Genomic DNA, 12,298 nt, shown 5'->3' on the forward strand with positions numbered 1-12,298 from the left:
TGTGGGCTCAGCACGGAGTCTGCTGTGGCCCCGTGCAGCCTCCTCGCTGTGACCGGCGCTGGCCGGGCTAATATCTGGGCAAGGAAGGAAGGAATACGCTCCATCACTGATTCTAGTGAGAGCATCAGTTCGGCCTTTCGCAGCGCAGCTTGAAAGCTCTACTTTAAAATCCTAACTTCCTGAAGTGATCTAGAATCTGACTCCCCGACGCCTCTGTGAGTGAGGCCAGACTATGCTTCTCATTGATAACCGTCCTTTGAACTTTTTTCCAGAAGAGGAGGATGTGATGTGTGGGCACTGAGCTAGAGAACATGGTTGGGGGGCAAAGGGAGATGATGTTTTGAGGTTAAAAACGACCACAAAACCTCCTTTGAAGATTGAGTGCTCTGAACCTAAGACTGCCAGCGCTTTTGTGTGCCGGGTGCTTGACACCCTCGTATCCCCCACAAACTTACCGATGCCTAAGAATTTACCATCCAGCTGTGTGCTTGTGTTGTATATAACCCCAGTTTTTTTTTTTATAATTTTTTAGCATTTATTCATTTCTGAGAGACAGCATGAGCAGGGGAGGGGCAGAGAGAGAGGGAGACACGGAATCAGAAGCAGCTCCAGGCTCTGAGCTGTCAGCACAGAGCCGGACGCGGGGCTCGAACTCCTGAACCTTGAGATCGTGACCTGAACTGAAGTCAGATACTTAGCCGACTGAGGCACCTAGGCGCCCCATCACCAATTCTTTTATTTTTTAAGTTTATTTGTTTATTGGGGGGGGGGCGGGCAGGCAAGCAAGGGAGAGGCAGAGAGGAAATCCCAAGCAGTCTCTGTGCTACCAGCTCAGAGCCCAGCGTGGGGTTCGAACCCACAAACTGTGAGATCATGACTGAGCTGAAATCAAGAGTCAGACTCTTAACCGACTGAGCTGCCCAGGTGCCCCTGTCTAACACCAGTTCTAAGTTACACTTATTTCAGAAACACGTAAGGCACGTTCTGTCACCCTAAAGGCGGTAGACGTGTGTGCACTGTGGCTCCTCACCCCTGTGGGACCTGGCACTTTGTTACCCCACCTACTCCACCCACAGGGGGAGGCTGGTGGTCCTTGGCTGGGTGGGGTCGGGGCCCTTTAGAGAGGGCAGAGCCCCTGGTGGCCTGAGGAGCACCCTCACCTTCCCTCCACGTCACATCTGAGCTGGTGCCTCGCTCACGCAGGGACCTGCTCGGCCCAGTGTCTCTGAACACCAACCTCACCGTCCTGGGTGTGTGAGCCCTGCCCCTGGCCGGACAAGTGAAACAGCCTCGTGTCTGTGTTCAGGACTCCGGGGAGGCAGGGGCCTGTCTGGCCTCCAATCTCAGCCTTTCACTACACTCCAGCTCCACCAGCAATGGGCCTGGGGCTCCCAGTCAGCCGCACAGTTTCCTGTGGCTGCTTGGTGGCAGCATGACCTCAGGTCCCCCCGTCCCCCCCAGGAGTGAGCACAGACCCCAGAGCCCTGCAGTCTCATCCCGGCTCCTCTGGGCTCACAGCACACCTCATGCAACTGGCAGGTTCACGATCACTCCCACACGGACACTGTGGTGGTTGTGGTTTGTGATTCTTTGTGTTTCTTTTTAAACATTTTAATGTTTATCTATTTTTGAGAGAGAGAAAGCACAAACAGAGGGAGGAGCAGAGAGAGAGAGGGAGACACAGAATCTGAAGCAGCTCCAGGCTCCAAACTGGCAGCACAGAGCCCGATGTGGTGCTCGAACCCATGAACCACGAGATCGTGACCTGAGCTGAAGTTGGACGCCCAGCCGATGGAGCCCCCAGCACCCCAGTTCCTGATTCTTTATACGCGGACTGTGTGTAAGATAGTGAGCTACGTGAGATGCCGTCTGTGCCGAGTTCTCAGATATGGTTGTCTCCAGTTTCATGGCCGTGTGCCTTCAAATGGCTTTTTTTTTTTTTTAAATGTTGGACACGTGGTCTTTTTGGTCTAGAGACTCAGGATGTTCCATTCTGAAAAATCTTCTAGTAAAACATCTGTTCTCTTTGGGGACGAAGAACTATTACCCAGATATTGAACCTCGGGTTCGGTCCTGGGCCCCCATCTCTTGGTCTTCGCTTCCACAGTGGGTTCACGCCCACTACCTGCACGTCCACTTTCAGGAACACGTTCTTGTTTCTCTGAATGTTGTTCCTTTTTATGCATGTACTTAGTCTTGTTTCAGAATCTGCTATTTCTCGGAGGAAATTACTCGCGACTTTTTTTTTAGTTTTCTTTCTGCTTCCAGCCTTTTCTCTGCTGCCCCTGAATTCTTCTCATAGGGGGCTCATCTGGTCTGTGTCAAACGCCAGAGGCTTTCTTTCCTCAGATGTCTGGGGATTAGTGGCTGTCATATTTATAATTTTTTTTAATATTTATTTTTGAGAGACAGAGAGAGACAAAGCATGAACAGGGGAGGAGCAGAGAGAGAGGGAGAGACAGAATCCGAAGCAGACTCCAGGCTCTGAGCTGTCAGCACAGAGCCCGGCGTGGGGCTCGAACTCATGAACTGTGAGATCATGACCTGAGCTGAAGTCGAAAGCTTAACCGACTGAGCCACCCAGGCAGGGTAGCTTCTCCACCAATTTGCAGTCTCCAGCCCATTAGCATGCGGGTGCCCTGTAAGGAGTGGTGTGGAGTTCATTCCATTCAGGAGAAACTGGTCATCGACGAGCTGGGTTCATGGGTGTCTTGGAAGAGAATAGATGCCTAGGAAATAGTCATTCATCGGTGCCTCCGCCAAACTGTTCTGACGCTCGACCTTCTGGAAGACGTGCCAGCTGCCTTGTTTAACAAGCGCCTCTCCCAGAGCAGCCCCAGGAGAGTACCCAGTGGTCAAAAGCTTTATGCAAACCATAAGTATGAGCTCCCAGCAGCAATGCCTGGGCCGAGCCTGTGCGCGGTGCGTCTCCCCTCTGTCTAACAGGCCGGGGTCAGTTACTCCCCCCTGCGTCGGGGCGCCGCCCGCTGTCCTAGGGGCAGCTGCCTAAGTCAGGGGGCAGCTCTTCCCACACTAACGGTAGACTTAAGAGAAACACATTTTACTTATTTATTTTTTGAGAGAGAGAGGGCACAAGTGAACAAGCCGCAGAGAGAGAGAGAGAGAGAGAGAGAGAGAGAGAGAGAGAGAATCCCACGAAGGGGAGGGAGAGAGAGATGGGGGCCCATGCGGGGCTCATACTCACCCGACGTGGGGCACAAGGGCTCGCCCATGCGGGGCTCAAACTCACAAACTGTGAGATTATGACCTGAGCCCAGGTAACATGCTGACAACTGAGCCTCCTAGGCGCCTGAGAGAAATACATTTAATAGCGTTAAGCCTATTTGTTTCTCAAGACGCATCCACTTGGGGGAAAATGTGACATTCAGGTGCGTCAGAAAATTATGGCTTCTTTCATGGCCCGTTAGTCGGGGGCCAGGGCCGGCCAGCTGCCTGCCTTTCTGAGCCGTGGAAGCCAGGAGGACTGGAATGTTTTGTGCGTGGCCTGGCACTTCAGCGCATGAGGCTTTCAGCCTGGCCTCTCACGGTCTCGCCTCTGTCTCGCAGTTCATTGATCTCAAACCCGGCAGCAGCCTCCTCTGGGGAGAGGAGATTTAAGACGGAGAAGCCTGTGCAGACGTCCGCTTTGTGTGGGAGCCGCGAGGTGTGCCGGGGTGCCGGGCCATGGCCGTGCACACTCGTGTAAATCCGGGCAGGAGATCGGGAGGCGGAGTGCTTTTCTGAAGTGTGTGTTCACACTCCTTTCTGCGGCCAGTCTATTCTGACAGCAGAGGAGAGAAAGTGTGAGTCAGTTTCGGCAATTGCCAGCAGGAATCTACATTCTCCTGGCCAGCGAGCCCAGCATCCTTTAGGATTGTTGCCAGTGATTAGAACCAAAAGTTGATTGTTTTTATTTTAAGTTTATTTCTTTATTTTTGAGAGAGAGAGAGAGAGAGAGAGCGAGCGCGCGAGCGAGCAAGCATGAGCAGGGGGAAAGGGTGGAGAGAGAGGGAGAGAGTCCCAAGCAGGCGCTGCACTGTCAGCACAGAGCCCGACGCGGGGCTCGAACCCATGGAACTGCTAGATCATGACCTGAGCTGAAACCAAGAGGTGGACGCTTAACCGGCTGAGCCACTCAGGCCCCTAGAAGGTGATTGTTTAAAAACTTGAGCTGGATGCTAACAGCCCCAAGCCCTGACCAGACAGGGCAGCTTGTATTGCAACGTTCAAGTCTTTATCAGGTGCAAATCCTATCTTGGTGTGACGTTGGCTTTCCTGTAGTTTTTGATGTGGTAAGGAATAGTGGAGTCACACTGTGAATTGGTGCACGGGTACTTGTGACACACGGGCGGAGGGGACGGTCATCCAGTGTGTGTATCATAGCACGGGTGTGCGGTCAACACACATGGAAATCGAGAATCAGGTGCTCTTTAAGGAGGTGTAGTTAACGCAGTGTTCTATTCATTTCCGGTGTGTCATAAAGTGACCTAGCAATCCCTTGCTCTCCGTAGGGCCTGTCAGGATGAACGTCCTCTTTGTCCCTGGTCGTAACAATCAGGATCACTTCACGTGCGCCTGGGTGGCTCCGTTGGTTAAGTGTCTGACTGTGGCTCAGGTCGTGATCTCACGGTCCGTGAGTTCAAGCCCTGCACCGGGCACCTGGAGCCTGCTTTGGAATCTGTGTTTCCCCCTCTCTCTCCTGCTCCCCCACTCATGTTGTCTCTTTCTTTCCCTCTCTCAAAAACAAACAAGCATTGAGAAACAAACAGACAAGGAAACTTAAGGAATTTGCCTGTCATCCTTGCTCAGGGGCCAGGCTGGTCTTTTCTGTACTGGTCCAGCTTTCGTGTTCGTGCTGCCAAAGTGAGCTCAATAATCAGATGCTTGGGTAGCAGGTGGTTGGAAGGCGATGTGAAGGCTGGATGTGAGCTTTAAACGGGGCCCTGAGAAGTTACAGTGCTGAGCGAGGGGTTGGAAGTCACGTCACATGACTGGCGCTTGGCTTCCAGAGAGATGCATGTCCCATCCATCACCGAGGAGGGGTGCGTGGGCGCTAGGGAGGGGAGGGCTCACGCTCCAACCCTAACATCTGGCAGGCCGCCCCATGGAGGAGGGCATCCCTGCAGATGCGGGCGTGAGTCAGCCGGGGAGCGGTGGGGGTGAACTCTTCAGCCTTCCAGAAGATTCCTGAGGACAGGCACGGAATCTCAGCGTGCAGCACTGTGCCTGCACAGGGTAGGTCCTCAACAAGTACTTGTCGAACTCAACTGAGGAAGGAAGAATGTGCTAAGACAGACGTTCTAGACTTATAACAAGTTAGGATGTAAGGTAATGAGCTTCCCATCGCTGAGGAGTTTGGGAGAATGTCAGCACCTTTCTGGGTGGTTCTGGGTGATGATGCTTAGTTCTGTAGGGTTTGGACCGCACCATTGGTCCCCATACCCAGCTGGTTGTTGGTCACCTGGGACTTGATTAGAAGTAGAGATTACAGGAGCGCCTGGGTGGCTCAGTTGGTTAAGCGGCCAACTTCAGCTCAGGTCATGATCTCACAGTTCGTAGGTTTGAGCCCCACGTTGGGCTCTGTGCTGACAGCTCCGAGCCTGGAGCTGCTTCAGATTCTGTGTCTCCCTCGCTCTCTGCTCCCCACCCCATTCTCCCCCCACCCCCACTCATGTTCTGTCTCCTAAAAATAAATAAACATTTTTTAAAAAGTTATGGATTCCAGGCTCTATTCTCTGGGTTGGAGATTATACATAGTGGTCTGTGGGGTGTGATTCCAGTGGACAAAACAATGACCCCTTAGAATCTGCTCTTCTGTTTTTATGTTTCTCAGTAAAATCCAGGCTAGAGTCTGGGTTTGGTTAACTGGTAAGGCGGTTACTCTAACTCACATGTGACTCTACACACCCAGCAGCTGTTTGATGCATGCCCCCCCCGCCCGCCCCCCCCCTCACCCCCAGGGCACAGAGGAGGCAGCAGTGAGCCAGCAGCAGCACATCTGGCCTTAACCTTCAGGGGAAGACACAGACCCTGTGAATACGCTGCTACTTGGAAGAGGGAGTGAGATGCGGACGAGGGCATGCTGGGCGTAGGGGGGTGTTCCTGGGTGCTGCGTGCTGCTGGTGAGCAGGGGAGGGGTCTCCAAAGCCCTGGAGCAGAGGCCTGGAGGGAGAGAGGTGTGTGGGGAAGGGTGTTCCGGCAGAAGGAACAGCCAGAGCCGAGGCCCTGAGAAGGGTGTGTGCTTGTGGGCCGAGCAGCCCCAGCGAGGGCCGTGTGCGGCACGTCAGGGGTGTCAGGAGGAGAACAGCTGGAGGTGGTGTCGATGTGGCTGACAGCTCCGTGGTCAAGGAGCAAACTTGGGAGATTAGTTTTGGAAGTGCCACACTGAGGTCCCTCCAGTGGCAGCTGATCTGCACGTGGGGTCCTAAAGTGTCACCCGTGCAGAGCGGCCTCGTAAAGCACGAGATTAGATGTGGTCTGTGGTGTGAGCCTGGACACAGAGGTGAGGTCCAAGGACGGGCCCTGAGGCACCCCAGGACTTAGAGGCTGGGGAGGTGTGGAGGAACGGGCTGGCGGCCCTGAGGAGGAGCCGCAGGGGGACGGAGAAGAGGAGGAACGAGGAAGCGAGGTCGTGTCCTGGGGCTGGGGAAGTGGGGAGTCAGGAAAGGCCCTCATCCCCCCATGGCCCAGGGACAGGAGGTCTAGTGGTCGGTCCTGGCGTGTGATACGGAGGAGACCCACCCCCGGCAGTTCAAGTGAGAAGGAAGAAGAGGGCTTGGAAGCCAAGAATAAGTACAGTCACCTCTTTTATTTTATTTTTTAAAGTTGATTTACTTTTGAGAGAGACAGAGTAGGGGAGGGGCAGAGAGAGAGGGAGAGGTTCTCAACCAGGCTCTGCGCCGTCAGCACAGAGCCCGATGTGGGGCTTGAACCCACGAACCCTGAGATCGTGAGCTCAGCCGAAACCAGGAGTCCGATGCTTAACCGACTGCGCCCCCCAGGCACCCCAAGCACAGTCAGCTCTTGCAAGGGGCTTCCCTTCCAGGAGCGCAGGGGCCATGGTTGGAGGAATCTCTCAGGCGAAGACTGCTATGGCTTGTCTTTGTCCAGACGGGAAATAGAACAGCCTGTTTGTAGGCATGTGGGAGCAATCCTGGGGCGGGGGAGGGGGGGCGATGGATAAGCTGATCACGTGGAAGACGGTCAGGGGCGTTGGTGGCCCTGTCCTCAGTGGGTGGTGACGGGAGTTAGGAGGCGGTGAATGGGATCCGTCTCTACGTTTGCTACCTCAAAGGCATTTGGATGGGATACAGAACGAGTCACATGTATGTCGGAGATCTTGTCAGGGTTAGTATATTGCATTCCTTTTAGCCAAGTCTTCGTTTTTCCCGTCTCTAGAATGTTCTGGAAGATTCCTGTGTGGCTGTTCTGTACCCTAATTAGGGAAATATCTGTATTTCGCTGGCATGGAAACAAAAGAGGGAGGCATCCGTCACTTCTCTTTTGGATTAGCGTTCTTTCGAAATATCTGGACACCATAAAAATGTGGAGATCAATGGAGATTTAATGTCTTTTCTGAGAGGAATTTACTTGGAAGAGCTTTAAAAAATCTTTCTAGCAGAGAATGATCTCTTTGATTGCCATGTGCCTATTAAAACACTTTTTCCTCCTCCTGGGTTTAACAAGAAAAGACCATCAAAGCCTTTTTTACAAACCACATAGAAGTAGCCTGTTTCTTAAATGGCTGGCCTGAAATTAGCAAAGGCCGGCAAACCCGAAACAGGGGCCTTTCTGTGTTACCCCTTCCAGGTTTGGGCCCGTCAGGCAGCCTGCAAAGAGCTGATGCAAAGGCTTTAGGTTTTGAGAAGATGTCGTTACGAAGGCCCACGTCCCACAGATTCTTAACCCTGTCCCTCGTCCCGTAGGGTCCTCAGCGTCACTGGACGGCTTTCGTGCCTTTGTGACCCTTAGGACTTAAGTCACACTTTCTGCTTTCACAGCACTTCATGATCGTGTTGGACGTGTATTTTCCTAAGACCGTGAGAGGCTAACCCGGCGAGCCCGTGTTCCATGCTACTAATACCCAGCACGGGAGCGGGTCACGGGACGGGCAATTCCCGCCCATCCTCAGTCCTGTGTGCTTCACACACGGTTGACATTGACTCCGGTTCCTGTGACAAACAGCGTAAGAAAACAGAGGGGGTTATTTTTTCTTCAGTGTGTTGTGTGGCAGGGGAAAGGACTTTGCCATTGAATGTTTAATTCAGCGGATAAACCTCACGTAATGAATCTCTGATTACGCGGGCTGCGTTCCTCACCTGTCCTCCAGGCAATTCAGCAGAGACTGAGGCCATCATAAAAGAGAAAGCTGGTTTAAGAAATTTTTTTAAATATGTATTTAGTTTTGAGAGTGAGAGAGACAGCGTGGGTGGCTCAGTTGGTTAAGCATCCGACTCTAAATTGATGCTTGGGTCATGACCTCAGGCTTTGTGAGTTCTAGTCCTGCACCAGGCTCTACACTGATGGCGTGGAGCCTGCTTGGGATTCTCTCTCTCTTTTCTCTCTCTCCCTTCTCTCTCTGCCCCTACCTTGCTCATGCTTGCTCTCTATCTTTCTCTCTCTCTCAAAATAAATAAATAAATAAATGAATAAATAAATAAATAAATAAATACCATAGTCCATGCCTGGATGGCTGGACTATGGAATTAAAAACAGAAAGGACAGATGGTGAGCAGGGGCAGACTGGAAACAAACGGGTTTGTGACGGAGGCCACCCTGCAGAGGTGGCCTCGGGAGACAAAGCCAAGAGCCAGAGGAAGAGCAGGTGCTCTTGCCGAGACACAAACTCAGCACGCTTCGGGGAAAGGGGTGGAGAGAGTGAAGACATGACACCTTTGACGAGAGTGTCTAAACTCCTTTGGAAAAGGTGGAGGAGGAGCTGATTTTAAGCTAAAATGATATCTCCTAAGGTCCTTGGGAACCTAGAATGGGCTTCAGGGATGCAGTGGTTAGTTGTCTCTTTGGGGAGAGAGAGGCGACCTTGCCCCTCTGGAAATAGAGATTTCCCTTCCTCCGCAGTCACCTGCTTATGGGACAAACCTGCTCTTGCACTTTTTAATAGTGCTCTCTTTACAAAGCACCATTTAGCGTGGATTTTCTTCTCTGTGGCAAACGGGATCATTATTATCACTGGCATCAGTGAATGGGGTCCAGCCCTGTGACTCTGACACATGACTGTTTAAATATCCTCCTTCCTTCCTCCGTGCCTTTGCATCCTGCCAGCAGGTAGCTTACAGAAGCCCCAAGGCCAAGGGCAGCTCCAGCCTGGGAAGTCTCCAGGGCTGACATCTCCGTAGAAAGGTCTCCACCTCCCTAGCCTCCTCCCCAGTTTACCTACACAGAGCGAGGGGCTGGGTGAGCCGATGAAATCATCCAGGCCGCCCGTCACCGAATATCCCCCTGCAAACAAGCGAGCTTCTGGCGTCCGACTATCCTTCCAGAAGCCTGGTGGATGTGAGGCCGCGGATGGCAGTGCCCCCCGGAGTCTGTGCTTGGCTTCTCTGTGCGAGGGGCAGAGAACCAGGCCCCTGGACTGTTTTGATTCCCAAAGATGTATCCTTGGACCCAGGTGGCTGATGCCCTGTCCAGACTTCCGGGGGCTGACCCTTATGCCAACTGTGCCTGGAGGAAGTCTGCCCAGCCTTGTGGGTGTCCCTGCCCACGGGGGGAGCCCCGTCCTCCAGTGCCCTTCCTTGTCCAAATTCTGTGGGCAACAGCTAAAGGCACGCACACTGATGTTGAAGGCCGGAACTATTAAAGCTTTCTATTTTACAGATGAGTCAGCTGAGGTCAGAAGACTGTACAGGGGCGCCTGGCCGGCTCAGCCGGAAGAGCATACGACTCTTGGTCTCAGGCTTGTGTTTTGAGCCCCATGTTGGGTGTAGAGATTGCTTAACTAAAACTTAAAAAAAAAAAAAGACCGTGCAGCCAGCTGGTGGCTCAGCAGGGAGCGGGTCTCACTGCTTCACTGTGGGGCCTCGGTCCCTGGCCTTTGACCCTTGGGGAGACATACGGTCCGTCTGCTTTGGGGAGACAGGCTCATGCCTCTTCTTTGGAGACTGCCTGTTTAAGAACCAGGCTTAGGCATCTACTAAGGTTCTGTTGGTAGGGAAAGCACTTAGACAAGTACTCCTGGGGCAGTTGTTCAGCCTCCAGGGCTGGCGTGGGCTGGGCTCCTGGGGAGCCGGCTCAGCGTGCATGGTGGTGCTCTCAGGATCTACGAGGAGCCGAGGAAGCAGGAGTGGGCAGAGGGCGTCGATGAAGCCCAAAGTTGCCCTCTGCGCCCCCCCGCAGGGCACCGGGAGCTAGAAGGGCCCCACAGAACCATCCTGAGTTGGGCCGAAATGGCCAGGCCTTTGTTATCCAGGATCACTCAAGTCCTCGTTGGTGGCTGTCCTGGGAAGGGCATGACCTTGGGGGAGAAGGCCAGGTGGCCTCCCGCAATGGGGGTTCTGGCCGCTGCACACACACTCTACATCCATGGCGTCTGCCACGGGGGCCAAAAGGGTATTTAAGACCCCAGACGCTTAGAGGGTTCCTTTGCCTTGTGGGGGCGGGGGCGGGGCACGTGGACTTTGCATCTGTGGGAAACCCAGGTGACTGCTGCTCTCTGGCCCTTCTGGGGGCTGGCTGGGAGACGAAAGTGCGAGAACTACACACTTCAGAGTGTGCCGGTGTTAGCAGGAGAGAGACCCTGAGTAAGCAGCACCCTTGCTGACTGGTTAGCCTCCAGGTGAGCAGGGCGGTGAGGCTGCTGCGTGGGCGCTGGTGCTGCGGTCCTGCCACGCCCCCCAGTCACCTGTCACTGAAGTGTGAGTTCCACACCCCAGTGGCCCCAGAGGGCAAGGGACGGCCAGGCCGCTCGAGGTGCCGTGGGGGAGAAGCAAACCTTTATTGAGCTCTGTGCTCAGAGCTCGTGGCGTGAAGCCACGGGGGGGAGGGGGACCCAGCAAGGGGAGGAACGGGGACAGCTTGGGGAGAGATTCGGGGGTGGATCCTAACAAACATAAGGACTCGCGGACAAGGAAGCAGAGGGAAGAGGAGAGGAAGCGGAGGGTCTCGGGCACCCAGGGACCGAGTCGGGAGGGAGGAAGGACTGGTGGAGTGAAACAGCGTTGGTGGGCCTGGATTTAGAGTCTGAGCTGAGTGTGGGTGCCCCTGGCCCCCGGGCCACCACCCCGGGGTTGCAGCACATGACCAAGTTCACGTGGGCCCCGCCTGCTGTGGGGCGTGGCCGAAGGGCCCCCGCCCCCCACTCCCCAGGAAGGCTGAAGACCCTATACCGGTTCTGGAGCTTAAACACCGCGATAAAGGTCAGCCCTGAGAGGAGGACAAAGTCACACCGCTCCCTTTGAGAAGTTAAAACATCCCAGTGAACAGGCCACGGCTCGGGATGTGCCACACACACACACACGCCCTCACGTGCCCCTCGGAACAGCGCCGTGAGCATCCCACTTCACGGGCGGATGTGGACATCAGTGCCCAGAGAGGGCGTGTAATTTACCTGAGCGCCTGAGGCCAGCCAGGAGGGGGCTCAGCCAGTGCTCAGATCCAGGTCCGACAGACCCTGAAGCCACTGCATTGTCGTGCTGCTCGCTTTGCTTTCGAGAAAGAGCGTATCCTGGGACCGTCGGCAGACAATGAACTTGAAGCCAGCCGCCTGTGAGTGCACACAGTGGCCAGCATGTGGAAGCGGCCCGGCCCACGGATGGGTGATGAAATCACCCCCACCCTTGGCCTCTCCAGGATGGATGGGTTGTCTGGAAAGTTTCAAAACTCAGGGGCACTTGCTCCCTGCGGTGCGCTGCCTCCCCACCCCAGTGATGGGTTTTCACTGCAGACGGAGAAGTAACTCCTGTGTCTGGAGGAGGGATCGTGATCTGGGGATGACTCTTCGTGTCCTAAACCCGGGACCCCAGCATCAGCCTTCCTGCACGCCAGATCCTGCGCTCCTACCTCCACCTCTGCAGCCAGAAGTAACCTGCTAAGACCTGAGCGTTTTGTGCAAAACCTTCACTGCCCTGTCCATTTGGCCCTTGGTTTTTCCCCAAAAGGAGCCACGGGCATCGTGTGCTTCTGGACATGTGTTTTTCTAGTAGGAGCCCTGTTGCAGTAGTGAAAGCACAAGAGTGCATGAGCCCGGGGCCTGAATGAACTGTGTAATCAAGCTCCTCTTAGCTAAGTTCGGTAACATCTGTTTTGTTAAGTGGAGCCCTTTGGAAATGATTCCCCCCCCTTC

The 12,298-nt window shown here is 54.2% G+C and overlaps 1 protein-coding gene and 1 non-coding gene across 2 annotated transcripts in view; one reads left to right on the forward strand and one right to left on the reverse strand.

Annotated features, from left to right (window-relative positions):
* Nucleotides 1–12,298, forward strand: part of BACE2 (beta-secretase 2) — a 97,743-nt gene that overhangs the window by 28,704 nt on the left and 56,741 nt on the right. The window lies entirely within an intron of this gene.
* LOC115293068 lies at nt 4,765–4,871 on the reverse strand. The gene has a single exon (XR_003909329.1). It is a non-coding gene; the product is annotated as a U6 spliceosomal RNA (small nuclear RNA).

The sequence above is a fragment of the Suricata suricatta genome, chromosome 5, assembly GCF_006229205.1.
Source record: "Suricata suricatta isolate VVHF042 chromosome 5, meerkat_22Aug2017_6uvM2_HiC, whole genome shotgun sequence".
Taxonomy (NCBI): Eukaryota; Metazoa; Chordata; class Mammalia; order Carnivora; family Herpestidae; genus Suricata; species Suricata suricatta.